General features: G+C 44.6%; 1 protein-coding gene across 1 annotated transcript in view; it reads right to left on the bottom strand.

The window, feature by feature from the left end:
- The window catches only part of BEND5 (BEN domain containing 5), a 1,050,378-nt gene that overhangs the window by 321,596 nt on the left and 705,634 nt on the right, over window positions 1-23,148 (bottom strand). The gene's annotated exons all lie outside the window — the stretch shown is intronic.

Raw genomic sequence — 23,148 nt, 5'->3', positions numbered from 1 at the left:
TGCATGGACTACTGTAAATATATAGGTGAACATTCTGTGTTTCTGATAGTACCGTCCTGTGCATAGAACTTAGAATGACTGCAGTTTCTACTATGAAATGTGTCTCTCACCACAGAATCATCAGCTCAGATGATCTTCTGTATGCTAGTTTAAAGCCATTAAGCCATTTGGGAAGGAGACATTATTCACAATATGGCTAACACTATCTCTAGATCCAGACTAGATATGGTACGGACAGCACAACCCTAAGAACACTTTCTTGGGAGTAAGTCCTATTGAATAGAGCATAGTAGAATTTTCAGTAGACCTTAGGGACGTCTGCCTCCAGGTGGGACCTGGGGATCCCCCAGAATTATAGCTTATCTCCAGACTACAGAAATCGGTTCCCCTGGAGAAAACTGGTGCTTTGGAGGGTGGACTATGGCATTGTACCCCACTGAGGTCTCTGCCCTCCCCGGGCACCATCCCTAAATCTTCAGGAGTTTCCCAACTTGGATCTGGCAGCCCTACCTACCCATCCCCTGCCTGTAGCCATGGGGGACCTGGTAGAAGACCTGTTTAGGATTGCTCTCATAATCATCTATCAAATTGATTAGTTAATACAGCCTCCATAGTGTGCAAGGTGAAGTAGAGGAACAATGTCAGTGGGGCTTACTCCTAAAAAAGTATTTTTAGGATTGATGCCAGGGTATATATCAGAATAATTCTTAACCTATCTATTTCCCCCCCTGCTGAAAATCATACATCTCAGTTGCTGTTCTCTCACTGGAAGAAAAGGGGAGACGGGGTTTGAATAGAATAATAACCGAAGGGCAAAGGCTAAGGAGTCCCTCCCCCACAATGTTCCTTGCTCAAACTCCAACCCTCCTAAAATTGATTTTAGTTTTTAAAATGTGTTAGGGAAAATAATCATGTGAATTGATTTCATGGCAAGCTAGACCCTCAGGTACTTATTCCCTCTTCAATAAACAACTTTGGCATGCCTGTTATTCTACAACAATGTGTGTCTATCTTTCACATATTCTATAACCAATTCAAGTAGAGTGATTATGAGCTCACCACCAGTATGTAGATATTCTGATAGAAGCACTTAATGTGTCCCATTTGATCTCACAGAGCATTAGCTTTTTTCATTTGTACCTCAATGCCATTACAGTGGCACTGAAAGTAATAATCATTTGTCAGGCCCCTGACTTTATACATATAGCCTAATTTCCATAGAGGTGAAAGTTTAATAGTCCACTCCAGTGTTCTTACTCTAAAGAATTTGGTGCAATCAGTGTGAATCACTTTTTAAAAAATGTTAGTTTCAAGATGGCCTCTGAGCAATCTGCCAGGGTTTCCATTCAGCCCATTACAAAATTAAGAAAGTGCAGAGGAAGGCACTGGCAAACCACCTCTGTTAGTCTCTTGCCATGAAAACCCCAAAAGGGGTCGCCATAAGTCGGCTGCGACTTGAAGGCACTTTACACACACACACATCCTCAAACCCCACCAAATAATACCACAAAATTCTGAACAAGATAATGGAGAAGCTACCTGCTCATATACAAGAACAAGCAGATATAGACTCACCCCATGACCCTTGGCCAGGGGTTTTATACCTACTACCAAGATGCACAAGCTTGGTAACTCAAAATGTCCCAGTGTCTCAGGAATTGGCACCATCACTGTGGCACTGTCTAGCTATATGGACTCCATCCTCAGACCTCATGCCATCGGCATCCACAGTTACTTATGAAGCACAACTAAGTTCCTGAGGAAACTTCAGTCCATTGACAGCCTCCCATGAATGTTGAGTCTCCACATATCAGCATCCCCCACAACAATGGGCTGCAAGCCATCAAGAACATTATCCCTGATTAGGGCTTTTGGGGGGACGATATTCACAGGTACTGAGTACCAGCACCTTTTTTCAGGACCAGCAAATTAACAATGGAAGAGTTTAGTCCAATAAAATAAAATAATAATAGAAATAAAATCATCATGTCCCCAAACTCACTCTCACCACGGTTTTGAATTCACGGGTAGCCTTAGGTTAGGCAAGCCACAGCTTCTCATGCTCAGACCACTGTTTATATCTTGGACATGGTAATAATGATCTACTTTACAGGGTTGTTGTAAGGATTACCAGATAATGGCCTGTAACCAACTATGCCATTAATAAAAATTAAGTACCGGTACCCTTTTCTTAAGAGGGGAAATAGCAATCCCACCTCTTCTGCTGCAGCCTACTGATCCCACCTAAATGTTGTTCCTGCAGTTTAGTGGACCTCCAGAAACAGTCTGGTGGGGTCTTGCAGAGGACACCACTGTGAAACTATGTAACAGGTACATAATCACTTATATTGAAAACCACCATCAAACATAGCTGCATGTTTACAGCTACCACCCGCAACACATAAAGCAACCCATAGACTCTCCTGGAGGATTTACAAAGAGCATTTTTATTACAATACCTGGCCAGTAAAGGAGCAGATCAACAAAGCCATACTGGTACCCCAAGCCAGCCTGCTACAAGAGAAACCCGAATATGGTAATGACAGAACACTGGTTATCACCTACAGCTCACAACTTAAACCACTTCAACACATCAATGCCCTACAGCCTCTCCTGGATAAGGAAGTTTCTCTTTCATAGGCCTTGGCCAGCATGTCTTTCCTTGCTTACAGGCAGCTCTTCACCTTAAAACAGCTTCTCACCAACAACCATGGACCATTCAACAGAGACAAAAACCCAGGAACCAAACCCTGCAACAGACCTAGATGCCAACTTTGTCCTCATATTCACGAAGGCACTGTTGTTATAGGACATAATAGCCTCAACTACACCATCCTGGGATCATCAACTTGCACATCATCCAATTTAATATATGCCATCCTGTGCCAACAATGCCCTTCTACTATCTGCATTCAACAAACATGTATCTCTGTGGGATAGAACCAATGACATAAATTGGAGATAAGAAATCACAACACCCAGAAACCGGGGGAGGGGGACCATGGACGCACTATCACAGACCTGAAAGTCACTGTTCTTCATACACACACACAAAACATCAAAGGAAATATACAACATAAAAGTGCTGAATTAGAAATCATAAAGAAATTAAACACTATGTGTCATCCTAGCTTAAACAGAGATCTGAATTTCCTGACTCACTACGATCTCTCATCGCTCTACAGGACCCATATTTAGACATTTTTGTGGGCTGTTCTTAACATGTTTATTCATGTTACATTCAAACCATGTTACCAACGTCAGTTAATGTTCACTTGAACTTCAGACTACTTCTCGCTGAGTAGACTTTAACACCTTGCTTATCTGTTTGGAACAGCTAATCCTGTTCTCATTGCTTACACACAGGATTTACAGTTGACAGGCTCATAACAGAATTCACATCTAACCTCTCTGTCTCAACCCCCCCTTTGTAATCAACCACTTAAGTGGAAATCCCAGTTCTTCTCCCTCCACATATCTGAGGAAATGAGCTGTAACTCTTGGCAGCTTGTATTGAAATAAATGTGGTTAGTCTTTAAGGTGCCATTGGACTATTGTTTTATTTTGCTGTAACAGACTAACATGGCTACCCCTTTACAGTCAAGCTAGTAAGCCACACCAAGCACCCTCCTCCCATGCTGACCCCCGCCCAGGCTGGCTGTCAAGGAAGCACCTTTCTCAGTAGATTTCGTGGATCTGAGGTGGCAGGCACCAGGGAAGGTACGCACCTCCTCCTACATCATCAACCTGCGTTGGATTGGCAACCCAAGACAATACTTGGGTAACGTGAGCAGTGAACCGACCCTGGCTTCATGCAGTTTCCTTCTGAAATTGAAAAAAAAATAGATAAAAGTATGTTTAAAAGTAAAGTCCTAGATTTTAAAAAAGGAGAAAGTTCCATCTGTTACAGGAAGTGCCAGAAATTCAAAATACTGACAAAAATGTGCACCTGCCAGGAAGGTTTTATTTCTATGTTAAATGCTACTTTAAGGAAGCAAAGCATTTTGGAAGGTAAAGGCAGTTGAAAGAGTGAATAGCTGAGAGGTACAGATACTAATTCCCTTCTTTGATTTGTCTTTGCTTCTGCTAGATGAATGAATACAGATCAGCTTATAAACAGACTACTGATCCCTTTGAGAAGAACAAAGCAACGATGAACCCTAAAAGAGATGCAGAAGTTCAAACATTCTCATTAACTTCACTGATTACAAGTCTTAGGAAATTTTGAATCTTGTATATGTGCATACATTTTTGTCCCATCCTTCTTCCAATAAGCTTGGAGGAGCACAAATAGTTCTTTCCTGTTCTGTTTTATCCTTACGACAACCCTGTGAGGTAGGTTAGGCTGAGAGAGATTAAGTGGCCCACAACCACCCAGTGAATGTTATGGATGATGGGTATATAAACTAGAGTCTCTCCAGCATTACAATTGGATCTAGGCTGCTTTCCTGTTGGTGAAAAGGGCAGGAGGTAGTTCCATTTGACTACCAGAATGGCTGTTCTGTGGAACTTTGAACCTGCATGAACAAATGTCACATGTTAAGGGGGGTGTAATGAAGAGGGGAATTAGGCAAGATATAGTGGAAAAAAGTGACCAGGAACATCTAATCTAATACTGTAATGATTACAGCACACTAGCTCTTATGGACCTATGCATTACTTCTCACTCTCAAAAGTACTGAAAATAATGTTGGCATTTTCTTTCTTCTTTCACATACACACAGTTCACTATGTTAGGATCACAATCTTTCCTGATGCATTTTTGCCACTATCAGCTGCCACGTTCAGTTCAAGGTCTGGTTATCGCCTACAAAGCCCTTAATGACCTTGGACCCACATACCTGCCGGTCTGCCTCTCCACTATGCTTCACCACAACAGCTTCATGCGTCTGAGAAAGCCTTCTGAGGGTTCCACTCTGCAAATGGGTAAGACTGGCATCTGCCCATCCACTGACATTCTCTGTGGTGGCTTCCACCTTGTGGAATGGCCTGGCTGAGGAGGTCAAGACTTCTATCATTCTGCAGAATGTGCAGAACAGAAATGTTCAGGAGGGTATTTTTTATAAAGGAATTAGAATTGCAATTCCAGTCCCAGCACTTACTAGAAAGGGGTTGGAAACAACTAACAGAAAACTGCAAACCCAGGCATGCACAGACCATGACACGATGTTGGGATATAAATAGCTGCAACTTTATTGGTTGCAGCTGAGAGCATAAGCGTAGCATAGGGGCTAGATCCATGTTATCGGCCAACCTGCCTGCTGAAAGATCAATGACCTCCTATTCCCTGCCTGCTTGCTGGAGTACTGCCTGGGATAACAGTATGCTGGACACCACTTGGGCTTGAGCTGCTCCATGATTCCCCTGCCACTTGGAGGGAGGCTGCACTGAGAGCCCCGAGCTGGGCATGTCCCCTGTAAGGCCTCCCCCAAAATCCTTTATTGGGATCCCAGAGTGGGGGAAAGGGGGCATGCAGACTGGCTTTCCCCCCAAACACTGCCAACAAGTTGTGACAAAGAGCAAGACAACCAACATAACAGTACAATAAAATAAGAGAGAGAAAAATTTCTTTCTTTCAGCGTGGGCTGGATCCACAGATTTAGATATCCGCAGACTGGCCCACACTTGAGAAATATATAGATAGTACAGTTAGCAGTACTTGGAAGGGTTTATCTAGTAGATAAGAAGTTTACTGATCATTGAAAAAGGCCCTTTGAATCAATGGGTTTAATGCTGCCATTTCATTGCCATTGACTATACTTTAAAGGAACTGTGGTGGCCTTCACACTTCATTCCAGGTAGGTGTGATAATTTCATGGGGAAAAGACCATTTTAGTCCCTCCTTTTCTTCTTGCTGCTCCCATGAATGAGGGCAGACATTGGAGGGTGGGGGAGTTCCCCTGCCCTCAGCAGGCATTTGGCAACCCTAAATGTTCTCAAGTTTCATGGGTTTCTGAAGAAGGAAGTGCTTTTTCCAATGAACAGGTTAATCTGTATTAAAAGACGTATCTGTGTGATGTGTACATTACTCTGCTGCCCTTTTCTGTTGCTTTCTTTAAATTTTCCTAAACTATTTAATGAACAATGACAAAATGCTGCCATAAAAATCCACGAGGAAGGAAAATAATGTTTCTTTTTATCCCATTTTCTTCTCTTGCTTAAAAAAAAACTAAACTCTACATTTATTTCTTTTGGAGTATTATCTTAGTAATGACATATTCACTGTATATAAATATATGAGGGGAACTTCTATTAGAAACTAGTTTGCCTGAGTTATTCTTTACCTTCTTCTCAGTTTAGATATATATGGGGGGGGGGAATGATCAGAAGTACAAAAAAAGTAATAGAACAAGGCAATAACCTTCTCAAGGAGAGAGATGCTGGTTTATTTACAGGCATTTCTGCGGCATTCGGCAGGGTAATAACTGACTCCCTCGCAGGCATTAATAGAATTAGTTTCGCCACACTGCTCAGAGGAAGGCTAAAGATGATTCCCAGATCCCAGAACCCAGAAACATCTTTATTGGCATAAATAAAGATGATTCTCTAGGAAGTGGAGAACCAGGCTGAGATTCCAGATGTTTATTTTGTCCAACTTCAGACATCCTCTTTGACCTTGGCCAAGTAAAAGAACCTGTATTTTCAGCAAACAAGGATAAGAAAATATGGATAACAAAATTCTATATATCTTATCTCCATCAGCTTCAATGCTGGATGCCCTCTACCTAAAAAATGCTGTCCAACCCATAATTGAAAACATCCCAAAATTACACATGCTTGCTGGGCAGTGTGTTCCATTTTATCAGATCATTTTATTTTATTTTACTTTATTTTATTAGATTAATACCCCACTCTTTATTCCGACCTAGGATAAAGTACCGTCAATTTTCTATGTCTGGTGCTGACAGCCATTTTGCTGTTAACCTTCCATGCATTTGAAAGGGGAAAGTACATCTGAGTATCCCTCAAAACTGATGCAGTATATTCATATTTGGAACAGTGGAACCTACCAGGTATAAAATTTAGCGAAAGAATATCCACCCTCAAAGTATACCCACCCTCAAAAGTATATCCACCCTCACATGGTGAGGACAGAGGATCACACTGTGTACACTTAGATTTCAAGAATCCAACACTATATTCAAACCTACTGGAGGAACTTGGGATTTGGAAACAATATTTCTATAGTTCTACAAATATAAAAAAGTCCTGTCATGGACTCTTGGGTTGATAAACTTTATCAATTAAAAATTAAGAAATAAAGGTCTCCCCCCCCCCCATCTCCAGGTTTCCTGTAAGAGACAGGAGCACACAAGCAGCTGTGAGACAATGTTCTGTACAAAACATTTTCAGTGAGGGGAGGGAAGGACAGACTTTTTTTTCTTATGCAACAACAAAAAGGATCACACACTGAAGGGTGTTTGGCAATTTTATTCTTGCTTTGCCTATGAAACATATACACAAATACACCCCTGGGGAAATGAGAAAAGCTGTTTTAACACCAGCTCTTCCTTCCTTTGCTTTCTGAGAAAAGTACATCAATACCTTCCTTTCTGTCAATGAATACCATTCTTAAAGGATAACTATGGGCTTAAAAAAAGGCTTAGTACAAATTCTGCCTGTAACAAAACACTCTAGGACAGAAAGAATTTCTTCAGACACAGTTTTTGAGCAACGATTTAATAAGTAAGAAATCAGTGTTATCGCCAAACATAATGTTCATTACCTAGAATAATCCTCCGATGTTCCTTCTTCAGCTGATTAGACACATAATTTTCTGTATACAAATTCCTCGCTGGCAGCCCAGGGGTTTGTAGAAGGTTGGTTTCCCCCACCTTCCTCATCCAACCTTAAGGCAGTTATTTCTGCTCATAGGGAATGCTTATATTAGGGAAACAAAATGTTTACGCATTTGTAGGAATTAGTCTGCCACTGCCAGTTTAAAAACTGTGTTTTCCCAGCAGTAGCATACATGGAAGATGATTAAGCTTTTTAATGCCTAAACACAGAAATTTTGCGGATTAACAGGAATTTTTGCAGTCCTAGGGATTTTTTTTTTTAGTTCCTGCCCAGTCCTCAGATTTTAGTAAACACTGCCACAGAGGGGATTTCAGGACCTGACACCGTGCTTGAGGTTGTGGTAAAGACTCAGAACAGCAGCAAAGTCACATTAGCCATCTGAGGTGAACTTTACAGGTTGCGAATGTCTATCTTCAAAAAACACATTGCTAGAAAAGATAACTTTAAAAAGCAAAACTGCTGGGCTCCCCTCCCCTTTACTTTTCCCCTTTGCTTTTTGCAGCAGTGTGATGTGTGAGAAGGAAAAAGAGAGCTTGATATTGAATTGCAAATCTTTCCTTTCCTTATCGAGGAATAGCAGCCGGGCCTATCCCTTCAATTTTTTAAATTGAAAGATCAAAAATGCTTTCATGCCACTTGCACAAATCACAACATTTAGCCAAAAAAGCTGCCTAACCAGAGAGTCTACGTATGCCTGTGATGTGATAAACTTAGGAACAAAACTAGTAGAATGTTACAGATATATATAAGAACCAATTTGGATAACCGCAAACTGTGCAGTACCCCCAAAAGGGAATCTAAAATTTAGTTAATGTTTCCAATATTACAAGTACATATTTCCCTGGTATATAGGAATTAGGGCTGTCGATTCGGTTCATCCCGAACAGAAAAACAGCCGAATTTCCCCTGATTTGGCGGTTTTTAGTTCGGATGGAACCGAACTCAAAAAAGGCGGGAAAACGGGGAGCCAAATTCAGCTAGTGTTCGGGGTTCGGCGCAGCAGCATAACTGTCAGTTAGTAAGCAGCATTCTCCTGCGGCCAATCAGTGGCCAAGCTGGGTCTTCTTCCCCACCCTTAATGTGCACCTCTGACAATTAGCAGAGCTTGCCGCCCACGCCCAAAGCTCCCAGCCCTGACAAACAGCTGAGCTGCGGGGAGCAAGGGCAGGGCAGGTGCGAAGAAGATCGAACAGAAGACATCCACAGTAAGATCCATTTTTGGGCTTTTCTCTATAATTTTTCTCCTGTGTGTGTGTGTGGGGGGGAGCAGAGTCTGTGTGTGTGTGGGAAGGGAACAGTTTCTGTGGGTGGGGAGGAAGCCAAAGGGGGCTTTCGCCTGTTCTGCGGGGGGGTGCCCCCTGATGGAACAGAAGACATCCACAGTAAGACCCATTTTGGGGCTTTTCTCTATAATTTTTCTCCTGTGTGTGTGTGTGTGGGGGGGAAGCAGAGTCTGTGTGTGGGGGGGGAGGGAGCAATTTCTGTGGGTGGGGGGGAAGCCAAAGGGGGCTTTACAGTTGATATTCAAACTAAAGACAATGCATTTACCTGGGCTGAATAAAGACCTTGCATTCATGGCTCATTACCAATGCTGATTTCTCCACACCCATCTCTCCCCTGGACATCACAGACTCTTCGGCATACCACACCTAATCCCATCACGCCTGCTATTCACATTTACATACTGTTAACGTTTACATACTAATGCTTGTCTGAATTCACTCTCCTCTACTTAAAGACAGATGGATTCACATTCTAGCTGTATCTGAAGAAGTGAGCTGTGGCTCACGAAAGCTCATACTCTGCCAGAAAATATTTTTGTTAGTCTTTAAGGTGCTACTGGACTCTTGCTCTTTTCTACTACTGCAGACAGACTAACACGGCTACCCATTGTGAATCATTAAGAATAGTGATACTTGTAGTTGCCCTCAGCTCTTTCCCAGTAGTTGACTGAGTGCAATCCAACCTGGAAGTTTTTTAAAAAAAATCATCATAGGGTTTTTTAGGTAAGAGATTACCCTCTCCTTCATCTGCGTGTAACTAACTAGGGTTAGTAAATTCAGTAAATTTTGGGTTCGGGTTTATTGGGGTAAAAAAATTTTCAGTAAATCTGAAATAAGCCAAATTCCCATATCAGTAAATATGGGAATTCAGCTTATATTCAGGTTTCCTGAGGAAAAAAATGGCCATGAGAGTCCATAGGGACTTTTTGCAGCTCCTTTGGGGCATTTTTGCATGTAGAGCCCCCAAATTTGCAGCGTAGCTACAAGAGACTCTCCTTGCCTGAACCCTCAAGTTTGGTGGAGATTGGGTCTGGGGGTCCAGAGTTATGGGGTCTGGAAGGGGTTGCCTCCATCCTCCTCCATAGAGAATAAATAGTGAAGTGGCATGGTCAGATTCTCTATTGTGAATCCTCGGTTCACACAAAATCACACAAGGTTGGAAGAAACCACAAGGGCCATCCAGTCCAACCCCCTGCCATGCAGGATCCCACAATCAAAGCACTCCCGACAGATGGCCATCCAACCTCTGCTTAAAGACTTCTAAAGAAGGGACTACACACACACACACACACACACGAGGCAGCTCATTCCATTGTCAAACCGCCCTCACCGTCAGAAAGTTCTTGCTAATGTTTAGGTGGAATCGTTTTTTTCTTAGTTTAAATCCATTACTCCGTGTCCTAGTCTCTGAAGCAACAGAGAACAAGCTAGTTCCCTCATTAACATTGCATCCCCTCAAATATTTAAACTTGGCTATCATGTCACCCCTTAACCTTTTGGGGGGGGGGATTTTAAATTCGGCTTTTGCTTTCTCCCCAGGCTTTGCCATATGGTAAACCCAAACCCAAAATTTACTGAAATGGCTTTTTTCAGGGGGTTTCAGTTAGAGTTTATCAATATGCACAGCCCTACTGCCATTGTCTACGAAAGATCCTCCATCGGTGTCATCTTACACTACTGCTGCTGCCCAGTAACTACCCTTGAAGGATTCCTCTGTTCCCATCAAACTGGAACTATCCATTCTCATCTGCTGATGTGGCTGTTTGGTGACTCCGTTGTGACCATTCCACCTTGAGTGACTCTGATAAAGGTTTAGCCTCTTGACAGAGCCTAACTCTTTATGGTATTGCTCTCAGCTTTTCTGACACAGATCCCCTCACTCTATTAAGGTGTGCATTCAAGGGGGAGGCCTTCTCAGTAATAGAGCCAAAGCTTTGGAACTCCCTCCCCAGGGAGTCTTTCTGTTGTCTCTGTTGTCTTCCAACAGTATTTACTTAGGGCTCACTTGAGGATGCCAGAGTTCCCACTATAGCAGAAGACCTCCTGGCATCTTGTTGCTTTGCTCACTAGGGCTTGAGGTGGTGGTGGGAGGAAATGGGGGGGGGGATGAAATAGATGCCAACATTGTGCCAGCATGGTGATGTCACTTCCAGTAAAAACCTGCTGGGCTGATGTCACTTTTGGTAAAAACCAGACACTCTAAAATTTACAAAAACTGTACCTATAGAGTTATTGTCAATTCCAGAGCATCTAATGATTTTTTTTACCAGAAGTGATTTCAGCATGATGGCATGATACCAGCACACCAGGCCCTGCCCCATGTAGATGCTTAATCATATGGCAATTCATGTTACCTTCCACCCAAGCCTGCTATTTTTCCACACACTCCAAAGAGTTAAAAGACTTAGAATTCAGCCTGGAATATAAACTTTTCACCATCCAATGCATTAAAAGATAAAGCAGGAGAAAAACACAATTACATATTTATCTGAGAGTCACAGGGTTTTCAGAAATAAATTTCACAAGGAAGCTGAACATCGTGAAATGTTTATCAATAGTTTTCTTCTTTACAAGTATACACCAGTCCACATTAAAACACAAACCTTTTCTTTAAAGCCATTTTGAAAATGTACAGCCTTGCCTTCCCCTCCCTAGACAGAGGGTTAATTTCTAGCAATGAAGAAAGTGAGTAAGAGTAGCACATCTCTCTAGCTGATAGCACTCTCCTGTTTTTGTATCTTTCATCAAAAAAGAGCCCTCCTTTATGTATTTGTAGCATAAGGTAGAAACATAAGGTAAAAAGGTAGTGGTACATTAAGTATCTAGCTTTTAACACATATTTATTTACATTTAATGATGTTATACAGAACTATAATTTTAGTCACCATTAAAGTACATGCAAGTCCATGGCTGAATCATAGTCATGTTACTGTCTTGGCTGTGGTTCAGTCATAGCACATCTGCTTTGCACGAAGAAGATCCCAGGTTCATTCCCCAACATTTCTAGTTAAAAGAATCAGATTGTAGTGTTGCAGTACCAATGATATCATTCCTTTTTTCTAGCTGAGTTTGCAAGTTGAATGAGAGATTACACACCTGTTGTTTTGATCATCCTTAGTTGGATCATCCTTAGTTAGTTGGAACAATTACAGAAAAAGGCTTGATGAATTGCTTTTTAAGAGTTGTGATTGGTCTTATCTTGGTATCTCAGATGATCTTATATGCACTTGCTATTTGGCTATTTGCACTTGTGTTGCTATCTCTTATTTAGAGTAACCAATCACATACTTAGAAATAGTCACATGATTGTGAGGACCAAACTTAGAGAAAGATAAGATTGATAATATTCTCTGTAAATAAGCACTCCTGTGAGAAACAAATCAGATTTCCCCGACTGGAGGTCTCGGAAAGCAGAGATTAAGATCTCTTGGTGAGATATTGGGTACTTTGGGCTTTTCTGATAATTCCTAAAAGCAGAGACAAAAAGTTAAAACCTGATTTTTTTTTTAACAACTAACATCAATTATAATGTGAATAAGTAATGCTAGGAGCAATAATATTGTTAGCATGCATTTCCACAGTTTCTGAGGCGTTAATTTTCTTATGTCAATAAAGAGAATATTTTCTTTGTTTGATAAAAGATAAAATATTATACAGGTGTCTTGTTGGGGTGCTGGTTGCTCAAAAGAAAATAAACCAGACTCATGCCCACAAGATTATTTTTGTATTATCAAGAGTTAGAGGGAGATGAGTCTCTCTAACATAATAAACCTAAGAGAACTTTGTGGCTGATCAGTGTTTCACAAGCTAAGCTTTGAAAGATTGTTCAGTGCAAGTCTCTCTAACAATGTGGGGGATAATTCTCATGCTACAGTAGGTGAAATATCTCTGCCTGAAACCCGGGAGACCCGCTGCCAGTCAGAGTAGACAGTCCTGACCTTGATAGATCAATGGTCTAACTCATTATAAGGCTATAATTATACTTTTAAAAAGACATTAATCGCATTGCTGCAAACACATAATGAAGAAGAGGCAATGAAGGAGTGATTCCATAGTACTTTCTGCTATACTAGAAGTGTCAGAAGTGACATAGCATGACAATGATGATTACTGAAGAGACCCCTTAACATTCAGAAGGGTATTTAAAAGGATTTTTCAGGGAAAAGAAGGTAGTTGTTTTGCTTCTGGTAAAAAGAGACCAATGCTTTTTATGCATGGTCTGTTTCTGCTGTATCTGCTGCTCTCTAACTGTACAGTATTTGCAGTTGAATTCTCAAAACACTATGCACAAAGGCTTTTGCCCCAAAGAAATTCCAGAAGTACCTTGTGATCAATTATGCATCCCCAGCAAAAATGCAGAACTTCTGAACCACATGTGAGTCCCTCCCCCCTGAAAATGCTGCTCTGTATTTGGCTGTGTATTTTTTTGAAATACATCACCAGCCCCCGTCAGCCTTGCAGCAGGATTCTTTCATTTGATCTCAAAGCAGAGAAGGGTCCGGAAAACCCCCACCCCCACCCCGGACCAATTTATTTCTGGCTATCTCAGTGCAGGGGTCATAAGAACATAAAAGCACTCACACGGTCATTTGTGCACATTTCATCATTCCATCAGTAGTCTTGCACTCGCAAACAAAAAAAATTTCATGTCTATAAGAAGATGCATATAAGGGGAGGGTGGAAAATCAGCCCAGCTCTGTTCTATCCAGCTGAGAACTGAAACTGATCCACACTCACTGTGAAATTGACCAAATAAGCAGCTGCATGGGTTGTTTGTATTTCAGCATTCTCTCAACTGTTCCATTTGAAACTGACCCACAGTTGCTGTGAAACTGACCAAATAAGCAGTCTTGTGGTATTCCAGCATTATTCTCTCACTAGTGCACTCACAAATGTCTTTGAAGGGAGAGGTTGGATGAGGGGGACAGGCACATGGGAGGGAGAAGTGGGAATGGGCGTGGGGAGAAAAACCTGAAGTTACAAGTATGCATAGGACAGGCTTTCGATTTGGGATTGAGACAGACTTTAAACTCCTGAAAACATGGGGAAAATGCAAGGAGAGAGTGACTTCTGAAGGTTAGAAAATATATGCAAAAAATTTTTTAAAGCCCTGAAATATTCAGGGGGTGACCACAATGGGAACAACCTGTGCATAACAAGCCCATTGGCATGTGGAGTCCCCCAAGGGACCATCCTCACCCCAATGCTGTTCAACATCTATATGCACCCCCTTGCCCAGCTGGTTTGGGGTTTGGGGCTGGGATGTCACCAGTACACTGTTGACACCCAGCTATATCTGTTTTCCGTGCCTAAGTTTTCTTGCATTTAAGCTGTTTTCTTCAGTTTAGGAGCTAATTTGCATGGACATCATGCTATGCACCCCAGATATGAAGGGAGTCCCCAGACTTTGAGGCGCCAACCTGCCAATCGACTCTTTCCACTAGTCCTTGTCAATGCTGAACTTCTGAACCTGAAAGCTGATGGACAGCTCGGCTCACAAATGCCTGAGGGTGGGGGCATCCTTTTTGCGGGCTCATAAAATTGGACCCCCTGTCCCAAAGTTCACCAAACTTTGGTGACCATCTAAGGAGAGTCCCTTGCAGCCACGCTGCAAATTTGGTGACTCTACCGCCAAACATGCTCCCACAGGAGCTTCAAAAAAAATCCCACAGACTATAATGGACCTGAATTTTTTCAGTAAACCCGGAAATAAAGCCAAAATACCCCTTTACTGGTATGGGTATTCAGCTGGTTTTGGGTTTACCTAAAAAAGCGGGTCTAATAAACCTGAACCGGAAATGTACTGATTTTTTTTTTTGCACGACCCTAGTGATCCACCGGTTGTACTGGCTCCCAACTGAGCACTGGATCAGGGTTAATGTTTGGTTTTGACCTTCAAAGCTTTAACCTGTCTGGGCCATTGTACCTACAGGACCACCTCTCCTGGTATACCCCCCAAAGAGCACTTTGCTCAGCTGGAGAACATCTACTGGTGATCCCTGGCCCAAAAAACATCCAGCTGTCCTCAACCAGGGCCAGGGCCTTTTCGGCTCTGGCCCCGGCTTGGTGGAATGCTATGTCTAGTGAGATTCGGGCCCTGCGGTACTTAAAGAGGTTCCATAGGGCCTGTAAAACTGAGCTGTTCCATCAGGCATATGGTTGTGGACAACGATGGTATTCCATTGGTATTACTCCTAGCTGGCCTCTCCTCCACCCCTCCCCATTTAAGGCAGCGGGGTTTTATGGGTTTATTGTTTTTATTGTTAAATATTTATGAACTACATGAAATATTTTAAATTGTTTTAGAAATGCTGTTAGCCACTTTAAGCTTGGCTTTGGCCAGGACAGTATGGCCTATAACAACAACAATAACAATAACAGGCCCAGAATAAGTCCTGTAGACTCAGCAGATACTTAGTGGGTGGAGGCAAGCAAATAAGCCTCGGGGAAGAGCAAAGCCCCAACCAGGAGGAGACAAGCAGCAGTTTCCCCTCCCTAATGGTCAGAGACAACCCAGAAGGAACAATGGCAAAGTGAGTTTTTTGGACTGCAGGCTGCCCAAGGGAGCAAGAGTTCAGGTACCTGTCTGGCTTAGAAATGAAGCTGTGCCTGCTGTTGCCCATTGTGTGGATACTGCATGAAGAACACTAATAAGACTGTAATAAGTGGCCAATTAAGAATGAGGTTGGGACAAACCATTTATTTCCAATGTTCAAGTTTCTTGTTTTCAGTTACAGCAAATATGGGGTGGATGGATAGCTCTGGGGATACTTATCCAAAGCTCAGTCCACAGTTCAGCGTGCTTGAAATGGGCCGGGGAGGCAGAAATACATCAGTTCCTAATCGGAGCCCTCTCATTAAATAATTTCTATCACCAACATCAAAAATGAAAACCATTGACATTGTTAATAATCTCACATTTGAAAATTGATGTAGCACAGAAATCAACTTTCTCTTATCATGGGCTATCAGTACTTTTAGTTTCCCCACATATACAATCATGACCATTTCTTTCCAATCACCTAATAAGAGGTATGTAGGCAACCACTTTTCTTGAAGTCCCTGATCAGTAGTTACCTCCACAAACCTAAGGTGGATCAATACCAAACAGTCAATAGAAAGTAGAGTACCATCAATCTCCCTCACTAAAATTTCAAACACACCTTTAGATGTCCTGTTACCCAAACTAGACCCAGAGAAGGGGAAAATTAGCTTTAAAAGGGTTCCAGAAAGGAATAGCACGAGACCTTGTAGCCTCTGTATACCAGGGTGGATCTAAGCAGAGTTACCTCAAAATAAAATTATGAAAAGCGAGAGTGAGAGAGAGTAATTGTAAACACAAATAACTTTACTGTATACAAAATAAAATAAAAAGAATAAAAATGTGAAGAACCTACACTAAGCACCTGAGAACTGGTTTCCTAAGCAATCACACATGTGCACACAAACCAACAAAAGAGTGCACTATATAAAAGGAGGAAGGAAGGGAGGAAATTGGGACATTTTAGAGAAGGGACATTCAACCTTAAATCCTGGGCTTGAGGCCTGGAGAGGTCAGGGTAGATGCAGTGGAGATCCAAGGAGCACAGCAAGGAGCTGGAAAACCAAGGGAGGAAAGCCTGCAGAGTGCACCAGGGGTTCTCAGAAGGAAACCAGAGTTCTGACCAGCGGAGATCTGGACTGGAGATCTGAGGAACAATTTGCTGGGTCTGGAGGTCTTTCTTTTACTGACAGAAGCACCCCAGGGTAGGTTTTGTTTTTCTACCGTTCTGACTTTGGATTGGGTCAAGTTTAAATCTCACTGGCAAGTTTAAAGTCAAACACAAAGAAGGGACTGAACCCTGTGGATTGGTGGACAGCATTATTGTAAGCATATTCAGCAAACAGCAGTAGGTCCACCCAATCATCCTGGAAGTAATTGACATAATAGCGTAAATAACATTCCAACACAGCATTCACCCGTTCCGTTTGGCCATCTGTTTGGGGATGAAAAGCACTTGACAGTCCCTGTTCCACCCCGACTAGTTTTAGGAAAGCTTTCCAGAACTTAGCCACATAAGTCCCCCCATGGTCGCTCATGATCTTGCGTGGAAAACTGTGCAGTCTAAAGACATGTGACACAAAGAGGCGGGCCAATTTCGGGGCAGAAGGGATACCTGCGCAAGGTACAAGATGCACTTGTTTCGAAAACAGATCCGTGATAACCCAAAGTACAGTTTTTCCCCCGCTGAGGGGAAGATCAGTCATGAAATCCATTGCAATCATTTCCCAAGGTCTAGTGGGGGTCTCCAAGGGTTGCAACAATCCAGGCGGTTTGCCCTGGGCCCGTTTGGCAGCGGCGCAAACCGGGCAGCTGCGGATAAATGAGTCCACGTCTGCTCGCATGCCCGCCCACCAAAACTGCCTCCTTAGTAAATGTAACGTTTTGAGAAAACCGAAGTGTCCCGCAGTTTTAGCCCCATGAACTAGACCCAAGACCTCCCTCCACAAATTGTTTGGTACATATAATTTAGAATCCTTGTACCAAAGGTCCCCTCATTTAACCAAAGTAGATGGGAGACTCCGAGAGGAGAGTTCTGCTTGGTAACTTTGTAGAAGAGTTTCCCTGAAGGAATCAGACAGCCCCTCTGGTTTCTGCAGCTTAGGAGTCACGCCGGCAGGCTGCTCGGGTGGAGGAGACGTCGGCGAAGACAAAGAGAGCGGGGCGGGCGGCTCGACCAGGCGCTGCACTTCCCCCACCTCCGAGAGTGGTGGCGTTGGGATCCGGGCCTGAGACTGGGTTTGTACTGCCAAAGTAGGCAACAGCCCTCTTTGGGCAGGGGTGAAAAGGGATTCCGTGGGGCGGTCTATTTTGGTAGGGTATTGGGGAAGCCTGGACAAAGCATCAGCCAGCAAGTTCTGCTTCCCAGGAACATGCTTCAAAACAAAACGGAATTGGGAAAAGAAGCCCGCCCATCGCACTTGTTTTGCAGACAGCTTGCGAGCCCCCGTTAAAGCTTTCAGGTTTTTGTGATCACTCCAAACTTCAAAGGGTACTTTAGATCCCTCTAAAAACTGTCTCCACACTGTGAGGGCATGCTTAACCGCTGCGGCCTCTTTTTCCCAGATCGGCCAATTGAGCTGAGATTGGGCAAACTTCTTAGAGAAGTAAGCACACGGATATAGTTGACCATCTTCCCCCCGCTGTATTAACGCACCCCCCATCGCCACCTCAAAAGCGTCTACTTGGACTATAAACATTTGTTCACAATCAGGGTGTCGCAGAACCGGTTCGGAGGTAAACAGTTGCTTAAGAGTGTCAAAAGCGGTTTGACACTGTGGGGTCCAATTTACTCAGGCAGTAGGTAAGATGGCTGCACTGCCCTTCCCTTTTGTTTTGAGGAGGTCCGTGATGGGCAGCGCAATCTGGGCAAAGTTGGGGAGGAACCCGCGGTAAAAATTTGCGAACCCAATAAATCTTTGAACTTGCTTACGAGTTGTGGGTGGTTCCCAGTTTGTTACTGCCAGCACCTTTTCCGGGTCCATGGTTAGCCCGTGGTGCGAGATTATGTAGCCAAGGACAGTCAATTGTTTTTGATGAAACTCGCACTTGGATACCTTGGCATAGAGTTGATTCTCTCTGAGACGATGCAACACTTCCATAACCAAAGCTATATGTTCATCTAAGGTTTTGGAGTAAATTAAAATGTTGTCAAGATAAACCACCACCCCCTTGAACAGCAAGTCATGTAGGATCTCATTGATGAGTTGCATGAAGACCCCCGGAGCCCCTTTCAATCCGAAGGGCATCACCAAAAATTCAAACATCCCAAAGCAACTTGAAAAGGCTGTTAGGGGCTCATCCCCCTCTAGAATCCTAACTCTGTAGTAAGCTTCAACCAAGTCCAATTTGGTAAAAATGCATCCCTCCTTTAATTGTCCCAAGAGATCCGAGATCAAAGGGATAGGGTAGGCATTCGTTTGCATAACCGCATTGAGTTTCCGAAAGTCAATACACAAATGTAAATCCCCAGTTTTCTTACGCACAAAGAATGCTGGTGCTAAATAGAGGGTCAGATGAAGCCTCAAGCCAAATTCTTGTCTAAGAATTCACGGAGCACAGTTCTTTCAGTAGGACTCATTGGATAAATTTTACTTTTCGGCAGTTTTCCATCCCCCACCACCTCAATAGCACAGTCTGACTGGCGGGGGGGGGGGCAGCACATCGCACTCCTGTGTATTAAAGACATCAGCAAAGTCCCGGTATTCAGGAGGCAATTGAGACGGATTGGACACAATCGATGCTAGGGCAGGAGCTGATTCCCTGGCGGTTTTAACGGCCATTTCGTGGCGGTGCAGTTCGCATAAGGGGCTATTAAACGCCAAGGTTTGGGCTTCCCAGTCTGTGGTGGGACTGTGTCCCTTTAGCCAGTTCGCCCCTAAAACAACAGCGTAACGAATCCCGGGAGCAATAGTAAAGTTGATCTGTTCCCAATGATGGCCTATTCCCATCGCCACTTCGTCTGTGTGACTGTTTACTGGCCCTCTCCTAAAATCACTGCCATCCATCAGGGCAAACTGAACGGGCGCCGGTAAAGGCACTGCTTTCACTTTAAGAGCTTTAAAAGTGGACTCGTTGATTAAAGTGCGGGCACATCCAGAGTCTACCAAAGCTTTAACCTGTAACTGGGGACTCTTTCTATAGTGCTGCAAGACCACATCTACATACACAGTCTCTCCCACTTCACTCACCATCAGAGGAGCCTTGGGTTTTGCAGGGGCACCTGCGGAGGTCTGCGGTGTCGCTCTGTCTACTGCAGGCCCAGTCTGTTTTTTGGCTGCTCAAGGGGAGAGGTCAGATTTAGAGCAGGGGAGTCCCAATGGCAGCCCTCTTCGGATGAAGTGGAGCTGTCTTTGGCTGGGGTAGCTGTAACTGTAATCCTGGACCCCGACAGGTCTGTTGTAATTATAATACCGGACCCTGATGGGTTCGCTGGCGGGTACTCTCTCGCGGCCTCCTCGACGTGGAGAGCTGGGGGAGCTTTCAGTCCTGGAGCGATGCTGCGACCGGTCCCGGCGCTCCTCCTTCAAGCGCTTCCTCTCCCACGGGGAGTCCCCTCCGGCCGGGGAACCTGGGTTGGCCATTCCAGGTGAGACTGGCAGGCTGCAGCGAAATGCCCCATGGTACCGCAAATGAGACAGGCCCCCCTCCGAAACTGTGTTGCTCGGTCTTGCGAGGGTGGAACCTGTTTCCGCAGAAACGGCGGGTTTGGAAGGGTTTTTCAGGGTTCCCCCTTCCTTGGCCCAAAGTTGGGCGAGGGAAATGAATTGGCGGCGGCTTTCAACCTCTTCCACCAGTAGGATCCACTCCTCCAGAGTGGCTGGATCTCACTGCATATATGCCCAGTTCAAAATTTCGGGATGTAAGGCCTCCCGAAAATAATGCACTCGGGTGGCTTCCGTCCAATCAACAATTTTACTCGCAAGTCTCTGGAAATCATCAGCGAATTCCCTGACCGAGGAGGATCCTTGACAGAGTTGTAGGAGGGCAGTTTTGGCCTTCTCCCCCTGGAACGGGTCCTCGAAACATCGTCTTAACGCTCGCATAAACTCGTTGAGTGAGTGAATGGATCGGGCCCAGGTATCAAATTGTAGGATCATCCACTCTGCAGCCCTCCCGGTCAAAAGGGACGAAACGAACCTCACCCAACTATCTTCCGTGGGGAAGGTATGCCCCTGTTCTCTCATATAACTGTCCACTTGGTGAAGAAAACAGGGCAGCGCTTCCGCGGAGCCGTCAAAAGTCGCAGGAGAGGCTGTTGCCACGGCACGATCTGTGCCACTGGTAGGAGCGGCACTGCAGGCTGGCCTGGCACCCCAGGTTGGAGCGGCACCGCTGGTTGGCCTGGCACCCCCGGCGGAGGCGCCGCAGGCTGGCCTGGCACCCCGGGTTGGAGCAGGACTGCTGGTTGGCTTGGTACCACCGGCGGAGGAGCCGCGAGCTGGCTTGGCACCCCAGGCGGAGGCACCACTGGACCCGTCGGAAGCTGTCCTGGGGCTGGCATGGTGGCTGCCGCCTGGTGCAGGCGTTGATACTCCCGCCCCAGTACATCTATCTGGTCTTGCATCTGGGCCATCCGCTCCAACAGTTCTCTGTTTTGGTATTTTAAAGTGTAAATTTCCTCCTCAGCCCCCCCCCCCAGTGCGTCGAGGGTGACCAATGCAGAGGTTGGTATTCCATTCATCCAAATCCTCCTCCTCCGTATCACCCTCTTCCATGTACCCTTGTCCCTCGAGTACAAAGGTGTAGTGGGAGGCCGCTCGAGGCACAGGAGTGTCCGAGCGGCTGCATCCTGAGCATCCAGGGTGAACTGGTCCTGATCCGGGGGCCCTCCTCTGGCCGCAATGGAGGAACTGGAAGCGGGAATCCGGAACGCTCCAAAGTCAGCTGCAGGAGGGCAAAATCCTCTTGTGCCAGCTGCGTCTCCTCCAACAAAGCCTCCAGCCACCAAAGTTCGTCTTGGGCACGGAGGTCAGCGTCCCTCGTTTCCCACGGGGCCGCTACTACCAGTCGTTGCCACTGGTCCACCACCAACCCGACCAGCCGATTAGATTCAGCGCAAGTCCGACGCGCCTCCTCACGGATAGCGCGCTGAATGTCAGAATCCTCGGGGAGCTCGTCCAGAACTCCAACCCGAGTTCCCGGCGATCCCTCCAGGGCTCCAGCCAGGGACAAAGTCCTCGGGGAGCACGTCCTTAGCTCCGCCTCGAGATCCCGGCAATCCCTCCAGGGCTCCAGCCAGGGAAAAGAATAGGATAAGACTAGTGTCCTAATGTAAGCTCTAGTCCCGTGATAATCCCATAAACAGACTTCAGCAGACAGGCAGTCCAAAGAAAGTTGATTTATTAGAAATTCTACAGGTAGCAGAAGCCAGGAACAAAAGGACACTAGTAAAGATCATAAGTTCAATATATGGCATAAATAGATGTGTAAACGGGAGATAAGTCTGGGTACCATGGCAACCCCCCTCCCTAGGGTTGTCAGGAGCTCTGGAAGTTCCCACTGGAGAAAGTCAAAACAATCTGGGAGCCGGCCTTGGTCGGCACCTGGTGTAACCACAGCATACCATTCTCAGGCCTATGCCTGACAGGGATCTGAACAGGTAGTGACTGATCAGGAAGGAGATTTTGGATCATGGTTCAATGGAATTCTATTCCACAGATTTTTGGGAAAAGGTCGAAAAGACAATATTCAGTGTCATAATGTGTTGTGTAGTTCAGTGGTTCAATCACATCTGCAATATGGTCTATTGCTCTGATCAAAAAGGATATGGTAGAACTGGAAACGATGCACAATAAGGGCAACAAAAATGATCATGGGATTGAGTGGCAACTATCCGTTCATGCACATTCTCTGTGGTGGCTCCCACCTTGTGGAACAGCTTGCCTCAGGAGGAAATGAGGGCTACCACAGTATGATAATTCTGCAAAATGTGCAAAGCAGAAATGTTTAGGAGAGCATTCTTATAATGGAATTAGAACTACAGTAAAATGGCATAGTCCCAGAGTACACCTTCATGTAGGATTAGGTCTGTAGTTCAATGCAAGGATGATTATTGTCCAAGGCTTTCACGGTCAGAGTTCATTGGTTCTTGTGGGTTATCCGGGCTGTGTAACCGTGGTCTTGGTATTTTCTTTCCTGACGTTTCGCCAGCAGCTATGGCAGGCATCTTCAGAGGAGTAACACTGAAGGACACTCCTCTGAAGATGCCTGCCACAGCTGCTGGCGAAACGTCAGGAAAGAAAATACCAAGATCACGGTTACACAGCCTGGATAACCCACAAGAACCAAGCAAGGATGACGGTTGATATAATCTATTATAATCTGGAGAACCAGGTTTGATTCCCCCACTCCTCCACATGAAGCCTGTTGGGTGACCTTGGGCTAGTCACAGTTCTCTCAAAACTCTCTAAGTCCCACCTACCTCACAAGGTGCCTGTTGTGGGAGGGGGGAGGAAAGGCAATTCAAGCCGTTTTGAGACTCCTTAGGGTAGAGAAAAGTGGGGTATAATAACCAACTCCTCT

This window comes from Euleptes europaea, chromosome 2 (genome assembly GCF_029931775.1).
Source record: "Euleptes europaea isolate rEulEur1 chromosome 2, rEulEur1.hap1, whole genome shotgun sequence".
Classification (NCBI taxonomy): domain Eukaryota; kingdom Metazoa; phylum Chordata; class Lepidosauria; order Squamata; family Sphaerodactylidae; genus Euleptes; species Euleptes europaea.
The sequence above is the reverse complement of the archived record's forward strand: the minus strand, read 5'-3'. Positions and strand labels throughout refer to the sequence as shown.